We start from the raw sequence: 12,494 nt of genomic DNA, 5'->3' as shown, positions 1-12,494 counted from the left end.
CCCAGAGCACAGGGGCCATCTTGGCACTCTGACAAAATATAAGGATGTTATTTTTTTCCTGAAGTTTTGTCAGGACACCAGATTTTCCCTGTCTCTTCCTGTCAAGCTGCAGCCCTGAGAACAAAATAATTCCCAGCACCATAGCAAGGGAGATGTCAGGACCTCTCACGTCCCTGTTCTTGACCCAGCCACACAGCCTACTGCAGGATGGGGGTGCTTCCACCTAGCTTACACCCCTTAAAAAAAACCACCATTGAGTATTTTTAAGAGGCGATCACAGAATTGTTACTTGTGGTCAGTCTAGGTATGATTCATCCTTCTTCTGTGCTGGGACTTCAACTAAGCTCATCAACCAAGATCCCATTTTTTCTGTAGTCATAGAGTTACTAAGAGGAATTTGATTGAAAAGACAACAGAACGCTGAGTTGCTAAAACACAAAAAGGTTACGAATAGCAAGATCTGTTAGGCTGGGGTAGAAAATTATCTTGGGTAGGGGAGGAACATCAATGGATTTCTTAAAAATGGATTGGGACCATGTTGGAATATAGACTATAAGTAAAGCTCCCAAGAGGACCTTGAGGGCCTGGATCAGAAGTAATCTAACAGGTCTTTTTGATCATTGGCATCTACATGCTTCAGACTACCCTGACACAAATTATATGTCTCTCACAGATCAGAAAAAGAAAAAAGGCTGCCTTTAAAACAATGGTATTCAGCTAAGTAAAATTCCTGGAGTTAGCTATCCATATCTGTTCACAGGAGGGTGTTACTACCTATTCAGTAATTAAAATGGCAAACTCTCACTGTCTGGGTTGCTGCCATATTACAGGTTGAATAATCTGAGGCACCTGCAGAAAAGGTCCTCCCATCTACAAGATTTCGTTTAAGGCAGTTTCTCTCTAAATATCAAAAGCTGTTTTCCAAACATAGTTTCAAGATACACCTCTATTTTTTCAGTTTTTCTGAGCTCCTGGTGGAAACTGAATGGCTTTTGTCATACAGTCTTCCAGGATACAGCCAAGCACTTGAAGACCTGCCATCTAAGTCAGTGCAAGTCAAGGCAGGGTCTGACCTGAGTGCAAGAAACCCAGGTTAAAATGTCCTCCTCTCCTTCTTCCCTCTCATTCACTGCCCGTTCTCCAGAGACTACTCCTTATGAGGCTAAGAGTAGGTGCAGTTCCTTCCCAAACTGATTTTGACAAATGATCCCTGTCAATATAGAGTGCTCTAAGAGGAAGATAGGGCAATGAGTGTTTACAGGGGCTACTGGAAGTGGTAGCCTTTTAATGGTGCTCAAAAGCAGAAAAACACAGCTAATCCAGTATAACCAAGTGCACTTTTATAGCCTGAGCATGGAGGAAATGGGACTGAACAGAAACATGGAAAGTTTTCCAGTGTCCTTTTTCTCCTTACAAGAATGCATGTGCTTCACCTGTATGCAGCCAGGATCTGCCTCCTGAACCTCCAAGTCACTCTGGGGGAAGCCGTCTCCAGATGTAGGGAAGTTTAGCTTGAACAAGGGTGTTGGGATGAGGTCTGCCAGAGATGGTGCTGCTAGTTGGCATGGCCTTTCCTCAGAGACAGCACCTAACAGAGCTGGCCCAAAGATCGATGGTGAGCCTTTCTGGAAGCTGTGGGTTTGTGTGTAGGGGGTATTTCTGACCATTCATACTGACACCAACAACTTTTACTCAGTAATGTACTTTTAATTCCTCTCAATTCCTAACTAGTGTGCTGGGCAGATCTAGAGCAGGTCACCAAACTCCTGCCAGCCTTGGGACATACTGAGATACATTCTTCAGTACCGAACAGTTGGAGCAACAAGATGTAATATTACTTTGATTGTTTTTTCCAGAAATGCTCCCATGTTCTCCTCATGAGAGTTCCTGGACTGGTGGCTCAAAAAAGCAATGCTCCCTTGTTATTCAGAGATCTCATTGGAGAGATTCACGTGTACCAAGATGAGTATGAGCTTAAGTAGTTTGGTGGATGAAAGCCAGTTTGCTCAGCAGCATCCCTGTTGGATAAGGCGCCCACAAAGTAGACTGAGGAGGTAGATGAAAAATCCATCAACCATACATAGCACATTTCACCTATCCAGGATCCTGCTCAAAAGCATTAAGGATATATTTTAATTTCTCAGATGCAAAGTCATTCTGCTTTTAGCCATTTCAAAATCACAAAGGGTCATATGCTTTCAGAGAAACTCTTAGTGAGCATAAGATGCTATCAGTGCACATAAAGGTATACAATCAGGCAGAGTTACAGAAATATTAAGCATATTAGGTCTGAATCAGAACTCAGAAAAGGGTTTCATAGAGTCATAAAGCTTTAGTCCTGACTCACACAAATGAATGCCAGATGAGAACTGCAATGTTTGCATTTGGAGTACAAACACTTCAGTAAAGTGGCAGCTAATGCAGTCATGACAACAACTAGAAAAGGTCACAAAGGAAAGAGTAGCAGCACTTTGTACTAAGATTCACTCCTACTCATCACTGAAGTCCTGAGTTAAACTTTGCATTTCCTTTCATGTTGACCTTGGATTTTTAACGACTTTCCTGTGGCCTTTCTCAGATGTCCTGATTGTTATATTCATATATGGTTTTGCAAAGCAGCACTCATTATTAGGATTTTCATAGCAATTCTGTGCAAAGGGAGAAGTGTAGGTCTTATTAAAAAATTATTCCATTAGAGTACTGTTTCCGTAGTCTCACTCTTATTTCAATTACCCTGAATAGTCACTGAGTGACTTAATTCAAAAGCTAAACTTTCAAAATGTGATGCTTCTACCACCTTTGACATCCAGAGTGTTTTGGAAATATTTCACAAATGTTCATGAATTCATGCGAGTTACAATTAGAAAAACATTACTGTAATGCTTTTGCAACAGGAGAAATGGAAGTAGAAATAGGTATAGCAACACAGAAACAGAGCAATTTGGGGGTAAATGGAACAATGCACTAGTATTTCACCAAGGTGAATTTCTTTCATTCCAAGCACAACTGAACTGAAAACCTGGGAAACTCCATCCTTTTCTTTACCAACTAAATGAAACTTTCCACATGATCTTTAAATGGGATATTTTAATAGAAGCTATGGAAGACTTTGCATGGAAATGGGAGATGCTAGTCCCTGAAAATTTGTCACAGTCAGACTGGAAGCACAGACCTGCAATCGCAGCAACAAATGTTGAAAACCCAGGAAACACCCACAGCAAGCAGATATTAATTAGATTTCTAATTGCAGCTGCAGTTGGGCAACAAGAAAGATAAAGTGGGCAGGAAGCTAGATGAAGCGTACCATTCCTTGTGCACATAATGGTGGAACCTGATAAAAAGGCAGAGCAGGGAGTGAAGTGACTTCCTGATGTATGTGGGTAACCTTGATGTTAATTTCGTAAGGCTAAAGCCAGGTGATATCCCCAGTTCAAAACCGACTTCTGTGGTGTGTCTTCCTGACCTACATGTCTAACAGGAGTAATAATTTGATGCAGCATTGGGTATCAGTGTGCAGCAATGGCAGTATGTTATTCCCTTACCCTATTTCCTATTCCTCATACATCACTTGAGCAGGAGGAGGTCCTGGGGTGGGTAGAGTGACTGAGAAAAAAAAGCATAAAATAGAGTGCTTCCACAGAGAGGTAGGAATCTTCAGGTTTTTTACTGCTTTTCAGGAGATGGATTTAACATTTTAGTCATATTTTCTTTTCCTTTATAAATGAAGCAATATATCGTCAATCCATGAAAACTGTGTCTCAGACTCTCCCAGCAGCTGTGTGTAACAAGCCAACTGCACTACCAGAGACCAGGCAAAAAAATCAGCCCTAGGATAAGGACTGCATAGCTGTAACAGTTTACAGCCTCCTTACACTCAGTGATCATCCCTGACGTCGTTTAAGGAATGGATTTTCTTCAAGCAATCTGAACTGTAGCAGTTCTAGATGCCTAGAAATCTTTTCTGAAATTTCTTAGGACTGCCAGATATGAACTATAAACTGGCATCAAATAAAAGCCCTCAAGCTAGTCCCACACCACGTGGGGTTGTTTGTCTAGCATGTCTATCAAATTTGAGGGGAAGGATGGGCTTAGGACATATGTGCATATAGAGAATTTTGCCCCAGATTTCCAAAGGAAAAAAATTGAAAACCATTCTCCTCACTGCTTTGGAAGCAATATGAAGAGTGCAGGGGCTGGTATAAATCAACCACCTACACTGATAACCATCAACCTTCACTACATGCATATTTTACAGCCACTAAGTAGGGCCTTATTAAGGAATTAATGCTGCTATACATCTCTTCTCCCTTTTCTGCCTTGCAGTGACGAAGTGACACATATGGGAAACTTAAACTGACAGAGATTACAAACAGCTAAGTGTCTGCACACTGAAATGCTAACTTTTATAGGCTGTAAAAACAGTTACTGTTCTTTTATGGAATGATAAGATATGAGACCTCCTGAGTCCAAGAAAGAATAGCCTCATAAAGATAAATACTGAAAACAGCACAAAGAAAGCATAAGTCTTCTCATTAACAGAGAGTTTTTATAAGCTATAAGAAGACAGAAGTCCTGGAAAAAGCAGCTGCCATCAATTACAGCCAGATAAACCACTCAGGACCTGGGGTGACTCTGGCCATCCAATGCCCACTGCAGGCAGGGAATACCCCTTCCAGCTGGACCTGCATCTGATGGGCTGCAAGCCTCAGTCCCATGGTTATTCTTTGCAAAGCAGGAAGCCACAAAGCAGTCTTTTGAACCAGCCACTTATTTTGCATCATGTTAAGGTTTTAAAGCATGCAGAGTGCTAGTATTCAGTGTTGGGCAGAAAACAAAGAGATGCTGGTGGTGCTGGGAGAAAGAAGGTATCAGACAGAAGCATGCCAGGTGATAAGAATGTGGGGTCAATTTTGTTTGGAAGGCAATGGTAGAACACAAGTATACAGAATTAATATCATCAACATCTAGCCAAAAAGGGGCCCCAAGAATACATTTGTGAATGAGACCAGCACAAAGTTAATCTTGCCAACAGCCAAAGTTGTGTTCTATTTATTGACTGAGACAAAGGCAGGGTATATTCAGCTACTGAGGATCTGAGTCAAGACATTGTGTGCAAAGCTTCAGCTGTCTCCAAAGGGACCGGATCAGAAGAAGCAAAGAACTGCATCCCCACTACTTATAATAAAAGGTGTAACACAGAGGAAGCAATGCAGATGTGGAATTAGCTATCTTTCTTCATGTTTTAAGCAAGAATGATAGAAATGCTTTTACCTGCTTAGAAAAGGTGCCAGTTACAAGTATGCCAGCCCCACAGAAGGAGTTAGGTGCCTTTGAGTAGATAACATCTTTGAAGAAAAGGTTAGTAGGGAAATAAGACAGAAAGGAAGCGGGGAATCTGCCAAACCTGTGTTCAGAGGAAAATCCTCTATTAAGCCTAAATTTCGTGAAATATTGATAAAGTCATCATCACTCATTAGCCACAAAGAGAGCTATGAATATTCAACTGACTATGCAGCACATTTAACACATTTCAAAATAATGTTCCCACTCCATGTTTTCTAGCCTGTGGATGTTTGCATCTCTAGTGCTAGCTAATTATTTGACAAAATACTGAAGAATGCCCTTCCACATTTAATCTTGATGAGTTTGTTTATGCTTACAAGTTGAGAAATTAATTTTGCACAGAATTTACTTATGGGTTTTATAGAAATTTTCCAAGGAGTAGCTGGTAAAAAAAATTGCAATCATTAGTTTAGACCAAGTACTTCTCAGTGATGTTTGCTTCTTTAAATGGGAAATTACAAGAAGGGCATGGACCTGTTGGAGCAGGTGGAGGGGAGGGCCACAAAAATGATCCGACAGCGGGAGCACCTCTCCTATGAGGACAGGCTGAGAGAGTTGGGGTTGTTCAGCCTGGAGAAGAGAAGGCTCCCAGGAGACCTTATTACAGCCTTTCAGTACTTAAAGGGGGACTATAGGAAGGATAGGGGCAACCTCTTTAGCAAGACGTGTTGTGACAGGACAGGGATAATGGTTTTAAACTAAAGGAGGGTAGATTTAGACTAATTTTTCAGGAAAAAAAATTTAGGAAAAATTTTTTACTATGAGAGTGGTGAAACCCTGGAGCAGGTTGCTCAGAGAGGTGGTAGGTGCCCCATGCCTAGAGACATTCAGAGTTAGGTTGGACAGGGCTCTGAGCAACCTGATCTAGTTGAAAATGTCCCAGTTCACTGCAGGGGGGGTTGGACTAGATGACCTCAAAAGGTCCCTTCCAACCTAAACCATTTTATGATCCTATGATTCTATGAAATTGAAAATTTATCATAGTGGACTAGCTGCAATTTCTTCCTTTAAATGTTTGATATTTCCAAAAGATTACATCACTACTTTTTGTGTCTGAACCTTCAAGTCTTTTGTAAAATTGACTTGTCCCATTTTGAAGTGTAAGTTTATTTCATATATCCTTGTCAGTGTTAAAAACATGGGCTTTTATTGCGTTCAGAGAGTAAACGTAAGTCAAAGCACAGCTTCTCCACTGAGCCCCTTTTCTGTTTCAGATCACTGTGTATACAAAGCAAAGGAAAAGAATGAAGCTCAGAGAACTTCCTTGTGAAGATTGTCTCTGCCTTTTTGACTGAGGAAAGATGTTTATTTATCCTTCAGGAGATTTCACAATCTGGTGATACTTTTGGATGCAAAAAATGCTCTAAGATATTCATGTAGCAACAAAGATCAGGATGAATGTTTTTTAATCTATGTCAGACTGGGAGACTGTGACCGTTTCACATGACCCATGTCTCAGTTTGAGATTGGATTACTGTTCTGCACCCTGAATTAACCTAGACATTAAATCAGATAGTTAACTGTAGTTTGTATACAATGGAAAGACTCTTTTTTTTCATGGAATGCATTGATCTATTACGGGTTGGCTCTCTGGACTCTTTCACCCTATAAGAGCAACAAAACACTTACAGATTTGGCCTGATGTTTATTTGAAGAGCAGCAAATCCATTCTGGACACTTTTGGAATCCCCAAATGGGTATCATAGTTTGGATCTGAAATTTGTTGCAGACTCAGTGCAATCAAGGTCCTTTAACTGTGATGTTAAAACATTGATTTACATTACTGACTGCAGTTACTTCAGAAACCATACTCCCCAGGACCAATTAGAGCGACTGACCAAGATATTAGCAATAAACCAGACCTTTATTATTTGGAAAACCCAGTTTTCTCTTATTTTTTTGTTCCTCTATCTGCTTTTAAAAAGCAGTCTTATATATAGCACCACAGTTCTCTGAGTTTTCCACAGAGCTGCTGGTAGGATGAAGTTTCCTGCAAGGAGACACTCTCAGTCCATGGTTTAAGAACAATCATTTTCCCAAACCCTGGAAAAATTTCTTGGGCCACCAGTAATCTGTCAGAGATGAGATATAGCTAGCTGAAGTTTTTGCTATAATTCCACCAAACACTCATCAAACAGCTGCAATGTGGCAGGAACACAGAGACAAAACCTGCAATGTGGCAGGTACAGCTCTTTGCCCTGGAGCACATCCAAAGCACCAGCCTTGGGGCAGTTCTGGGATAGCAACACTCTTCCTCATATAAGATTTATTAACAAGGTCTGAAAAAGAGGGAGAGAGAAAAAAAGCATTCTGTAGCTTAGTGTATAGGATGTTTTTCCTGAGTAAAGAGGCCCTGGCTGTTTGTGAATGATCATGATTACTGTACATAAAATAGTTTGGTTCTAAACACATTCAGGTCTTCTGCCTCTCATACATGACAGAAATGTTACTTGCTAGGGCCAACAATATTAAGGTGTTAAAGCAGCTCCTGGAAGCACAAGGTCCTGGCTTAGGGGAGAGAAATGCAAAGACAGGTGTCAGTGTGAAGGAAAAACCCAGGTTTCTAAGCCTCTTGGCCACCCCCCTTCCACCACTGTGATGCCACAGAGCTGTATGTCACACAGCTGACAGGCTTTGTGACTAAGGCTGGTTTAATCTTGTAACTACCTGATATGGTTGGTAGCAACTCTATTGCAAACAGTTATTATAAGAAAGTATGTGAGCCACTAGCAGCAATGTCCATGGGGGTGTGTAGACACATACACAACCATTGAAAGCAAACGGGGAAGGAAAAAAACCAATCCAAACAAAAAGTTTCTTTTTCACATTTTTCCTCTCTCTTTGCATGAGGAGTAGGCAACAGCATTTTCCACAACTGTTTAGCAGTGGCTTTCCACTCGATCAGTCACACACACAGTTGTTCTCAAATAGCAGGGAAGCTGCAATAGCAATAGTAGAGAGTCCTGTTTAATTGCACTGTTTCTGACACAGAGCATACTGCAACTGGTTCCCGCCTCCCTTCTACCCTGAGACAGAGCAGGCGTGCAGTTAGCACCTACCTGGTTGCATGATGACATGGCAAAGGCTGCCTTCTACCAGGGCAAGCCCAGTAAAGGCAGATTCTAAGTACCTAACAGAGGCATGAATTTATGCCTTGGAGTACGTTTTGTGAAGCTCCAACCTACTGAACTGGGTCTAAACTAGAAGTGGCATTTATTCACATGCCAGGAAACCAGCTTAGGACTTCTTTTGACATTAAGAGGTTTACTATTAATCCATCACTTTTATTTGCCAGGCTGGCTCCTGAGCAAGGGAATGAGCACCGCAAAAACTCTAAACCAGAACATCAGAGCAAAGCAGGCTCTCAATATATGGAAATCCAAGGCAGGGCTCTATTTTATGGAGTATCAATGTTGAAGTAAAACTCTTTGATCCCTTACTTCCACAGCACGTGAGCTGCCATGGGCTCAGCAGACAGCAGATGCACTTACTAATTACTACTAATTGCTGCTGTCTAGACACCATGTGAAGACTAAACTACCAGCCTTGTTTACAAACCATCAAATACCTGCTTACTCTTCTGGCATTATTCTGGATTACTGTGTGATAAATCACCAGTGCTGAGTTTGCATACAATAATGCCAGCAAGAATAACGGTTTGCATAACTTTTGCAGTAATCTGGACAACTGCATAAAGTGAACAGAAGTGGAGAGTCAAGCCCCCTGTTGCTGACAACATTAATTTTCCTTCAACAAATCTTTATCATGTTTCTATTAATTTGTACCACAGAAGCAAGTAGTTTTCTGCAATAAACTCTCAGTTAAATGTCTATGAATGAGAAATGCTGACAAAGAAGGCTTCCAGCATGTGAAAACCTCACAGAGATTTTATGGCACAGAGATTTTATGGCACAAAGCATTTTATTCAAACTTTTTGAAAAGTGGACCATTCAGTTTTGTTTGTTTGTTTTTTTTTCAAACTGATACCATTTTAAATAGAAAATATTAGTATCTGTCACCGTATTGTGAAAAATCTTGGAATTGCTTTCACAAAGAAGAAAATACAACACTGACTTTCACAAAGCTGAAATTTTTTTTGCCATGCCTTTCTGGAAATAGTTTGAAATTGTTTTGAAGTTGTGACATTGTAGCCATTCAGCCTCTACTCATCTTTCCTACAGAGACTAATATACAGATACATGCATTAAGAAGCAGCAATAGCAAACAGTTTAGACATGGCATATATATAGTGTCCACCATTTTACTTTCACTGTGAGTTAGTGCATCTACCATTGTTCTGCCTCGTGGTGCTTTCTCCCTTTTTAGTTGTCATGAAAACTAAATGCAATATTTCATGCATCAGATGGACAACATTTAAAAACATCTATTAATGGCACGTGCACAGGAATTTCCTACCTGCATCACATTGATCTTGCAAATGAAAACCTTCCAAATGAGGCTGCACAACAGAGAAGGGTTAAACTGAGTAATGGGAGTAGCAAATGAAAACAAAATAATGTGGTTGTACATGGAAATGAAAGAAGTAGAAAAGAGTTTTTGGAACAGTAAGAAAGTTTATCAGGAGGGGCCAAGGTAATGTGTTGTTCTTTACATGGAAGTAGAGATTTTTTACATAATTTTTCTTCCCCAAATGTAAGAAAAGCTGTCACCAAGAAATGGTACCAGAAGCCAAAATGGGCCTGAAATTAAACTGGAATTACTGAAACCAAGGTCTTTCTTACAGTGTTAGACTGCCAATGTTTCCACTTCCATAGACTGCACACAAGCCTTAGATAAGGGCTAACAAGGGGATACTAAGGCCTGGAGAATGGTACATAATATTATTGTTTGGACACAGTTGTGAACTGAATTGTCTGACCCAAGGCTGAAATGATCTGAGTCAGCACAGGTTGAGTTAAACCATATCCAGCCACCAGCCAGGCAAGCAAAGATAAACCCTGCTTTGGGAAATGGTGCCAGCTAATCTGTAAGGGTTCAGGTAGCTTCTTTTCAAATCCGCCAGGAGAACCAGGAGAAGTAGCAAACTGGTATAACCAGTGAGAGCCTCCTTTGTCAGTACCCCTCAGCCAAAATATCCTCATTGAATGGCGTGCCTGTGTTAGTCTTGCCTTTTCACAGCGTATTTGGCAGCCCTAGGCTTGGGCCATGTTGCGAGGCAAGACCTGTGCCCCAGACTGGGACACGGCATCTGCATGCAAACATACACCACATGGAGAGGGGGAGAGGAGGTATCCAAGGCATCAGTTCCCTACACATGCTTTCCCTCCCTACTATCATACATTCAGTACTCTTCCCCCTGCCCCTTAGCTGCAGTACAATTACTATGAAACATTAATGTTACTTCTTTTGACCCCCCTGACTAGCTCAGCATTTGGAGGTTTGGAACTTGAGTTAGAAAGAAAAATTGGTGAAAGGACATGGGATTTTTGGACACAAAACCCCCCCTCTATTTACAAGAATAAACAAATTCATGCTTTCCAGGGCACACAGGGGACCCAAAGTCCAGGAACTACTTTCCAGCTGATGGCTTCCTGCCTCCTTAAGAGAAATCTGACCCAATGTCCTTTGTCAAGCCTTTATTTAGCGCCAAACTGGTGTTTTTCCAGAAGTTTTGAAAAATTTTTCTCTGTCTTTGAAACTTTGTGCCCCTCTGACTTCTATCCTTCTCTCTTCTTCAGAATGCCTTGTCCAATCTCTTCTGCCCAGACCATCCAAATCTGTGAACAGCTTCCTATTCACCATTTGTTTTGGTTGCAATTACATGTTTTATTCTCTCTTACAGCTCTCTGAAGTGCAGGACATCAAAGGAAACCTATCACTTCCAAATAAATTCAGCCTACTCCATCATTCTGGAGACCCTTCTACTTCAGACCAAAGTGCTTTTTCTCCTGTATTTCCAAACGTTAGCCCGCATTCCCTTAAAAACTACAAAAAATGAAACAAACCAAAAAAAAAAAAGAAAAACAACCCTGGATTGATGTTCAAGTTCACACAGGCCTCTGTCCACAGCTGGCATCTCTCCAGCTCTCACAAGTCCCAAGACACATCTTACTTACTGTTGTTCTTAATGTTTCCACTGACGCCAGGTGGCTGTTCTCTTCTCCTACATGTCTCCTTGGGAGAACTGTGCTTTCCAATACACAGTTTTGTCCCTCCAAAGCATAAACATTCCTCAGCAGGAATCATAAGGAACAATAAATCAGAGAAAAAAACAGGTCACAAGCTGTACTCAGGGTCTGAAAAGGTGGAGAATGACTCTTTTCAAAGGACAGAAAAATGGCATCGGACCAACTGTGTTTGGTCAGTTATATAATACTTGGTAATTATCTTACAAATTAATGTTTTATTATGTTTCAGTAAAACTCAGTATTTCAGTATTTCATCAAGGACATTAATTGCTCTATAAATCCTGAAGCACCCTGATAGTCCTGGAGCTGGAGAACCCCTGAGTGTTTGGTAACACAAACACAGGAGGCAGATGAGGTTGCAAGGTATTTGAGAGCACAAAATAAAACATGCTGGAAGACTGGGAAGAAACTTCATAAAGTACACAAGACCAGTGGACAAGTTATATGGATTTTCTGCCTCTGTGTTAGCACTATGAAAAAACTTCCCTTGACTGCAGATATTGTCCCTTGCTTGCTGTAGAAAGGAGAGTGTATTGAGCTTTCAGAAGGGCTTTATATGGGAGACTTAATAGGAAAACCAAATTAGCTCTGTAGAAGAGAGAAAAGAGCAGTGCTGATGGGAAGTCCTAAAGACTGGCAAGTGAGCACTTGTCTTGAACTCAGAGACAACCACAAGAAGACTTGCTGAAGCTGAATTTCCAGCCAAGCTTGCAGAGATGTTTTCTTGTGACCTTCCTGGCTGTAACTGTCCCCAGTAACAACTCAGTGCTGTAGGATCCACAAACCTGAGGTTGCAGTAGCCACCATAACTCAAGGCAGCCACTGGCAGAGGACTGAGGGTGGTTGTGTCTGCCACAGCACCCCCTTGCTGCACCCCGCTATGCCCAAACAGCTGCCATAATTCACAAGTGTATCAGGGCAGAGATGATTTACATTACAAACATGTCATTTGAAATTCAGTTTTGTAAGCAGTTCAAGCAGCATGAGCAGTGACACTGAGGA

The sequence above is a fragment of the Phalacrocorax aristotelis genome, chromosome Z (genome assembly GCF_949628215.1).
Source record: "Phalacrocorax aristotelis chromosome Z, bGulAri2.1, whole genome shotgun sequence".
Taxonomy (NCBI): Eukaryota; Metazoa; Chordata; class Aves; order Suliformes; family Phalacrocoracidae; genus Phalacrocorax; species Phalacrocorax aristotelis.
This window is presented reverse-complemented; position numbering follows the sequence as displayed.